The following is a 2098-nucleotide window of genomic DNA, read 5'->3' as shown; positions in this document are numbered from 1 at the left end:
GGACCAAATCATCCATGAGCTAGTCTTGATGTTATCCTCCAACCACTGATCGAGGAGTTAAAAGACTTATGTGATAACGGAGTTGAGGCATATGATGTGTCATTAGATCAAAACTTCAACCTTAAAGCGGCCATTATGTGGACTATTAGCGATTTTCCTGCATATGCCATGTTGGCCGGATGGACTACACATGTCCCGAATAAGGCACACGACAGCTTGAGTAATGACAGGCCGGAAGTGCTGCCTGCGAGCTTTTATTCTCTCTCGCTTGAGTCTGTTCATCCTCTTTCCCTCACACTCTTTCAACTCTCTCTCTTAAAGTTGAAGGTTTCTCTGTCGTTTCTTCAAAAATTAAAAAAAATTTCCCTACAGATCTTTCGGCTTCTCCGTGTCTTCCTTCTCCTCATGAGTTTTCCAGAGTACGATCTCAGGTACAGCGTCATCTTCGTTACTTCATGTTTCTATACCTCTTTATTTGTACTCCTCAATCTATCGTTAATTTGTGTTCAGATTGCTCGATTATTTCCTTATCAGTTTGAGTAAACAAGTATTCACCTAAATTATCGTAAGACTCATCCTCAGGCCCAAATACATCCTCATCAGCTTTTAACTTTGATTTCCAACATTTTTGTACAATGCTGACACTCTAAGATCATCAAGTACTATCTGCTGCAGATCCATAGGGGTTGGTCCTTTGGGTGGGTCACTTTACTTCGATTTGTACAAAGTTGAAATCACCTTAGATGTTGTTTTTTCAAGTAATTGTTTCTGGTATCAATGGGGCATTTATGTTCCAAATAAGCTTTCCTGATCTCATAGTATCCAGACCCCTTCATATCACAAGATATAATCCTCCAATCACAACTCTCCCCTGAACATTATACCAGAAATGACCTTTTTTTTTTTGGCTGGGTGAAATGGAACACATTTTGTATATCATATATAATTATACCAATTTGTTACTCCTATTTGCTTGCAAATATCTTCCCTTTATATCCCTTTACCACTATCATTAATATCCAGATCTGTAATAGTATCAGGTATCCCTTCTACCGCTTTGTTTCCTGTAGGTTCATATGGAGTGTATCCACCACCACCACCACCACTATCATCATCATCATCATCATTATCACCGTTATCTTCTTCTTCATCACCATGAATATGATAATCTTCCGTTCTTTCCCAACGTATAAAATCATAATCCTCTCGATGTGATTCACGTATGAAGTTGTGTAGTACCATGGTCGTCGTCAAAATCTTAATCCACTTAGTCAAACCATACTTAGGATGCTTACGATCTAAGATTCTCCATTTTGCTTTCCATACTCCAAAAGTTCTCTCACTCACTGATCGTAGTCATGAATGTTTCCTGTTAAACAACTCTCGCATGTTTGTTGGAGGTCCTCCTCTAACAAACTAATCAAGGTGATATCGAATTCGACGATGCGGACCAAGATATCCTGTCTTTATGGGATATCTAGAGTCGACCAAATAATACTTTCCATTTGGCGGATGTGGAAAAGAAACTTCATGCTTCGCACAGTGAGTCAATACCTTTGTATCATGAGCTCTACCTGGTACACCAACATATGCATATATGAATTTCATATCGAAGTTGCATATTGCAAGGACATTCATTGTTGGTTCCAACTTTCTTCCTCTATAAGCTTCTGTATTTGTAGTATGAGGACGAACTTGGATGTGCGTTTCATCATGTGCGCCAATAAAATCTTTAAAATAAGGCCAATATCGATCATCATTTCTCAGAACTGAGCTTACCCTTGTGAACTCTCATTCTCCCGGTTTTTTTGTATCCGCTGCAAACTTCAAAATAGCGCTCAAAACTTCATCAAGTTTCCTCTTCCACTGTATCCAATGATCTTTGATATATAACATCAATATCTCTTATTGTTTTATTCTGACCAACCATCTCAAGAAACATCGCAATTCCTTCTTCAGTGTGAACATTGCAATATCTCCCATGGTTCTCTACTAGACCATATCTCGTTGTAAGCATTCTGCATAATGCTTTAAATGTTCTCTGATTCATCTGCAGAATATCGTAACACTGTTGGTCTGATCCATGCATAAGCTGCTA

This window comes from Capsella rubella, unplaced genomic scaffold (assembly GCF_000375325.1).
Source record: "Capsella rubella cultivar Monte Gargano unplaced genomic scaffold, Caprub1_0 scaffold_8, whole genome shotgun sequence".
Classification (NCBI taxonomy): Eukaryota; Viridiplantae; Streptophyta; class Magnoliopsida; order Brassicales; family Brassicaceae; genus Capsella; species Capsella rubella.
Note: the sequence above shows the minus strand (reverse complement) of the source record.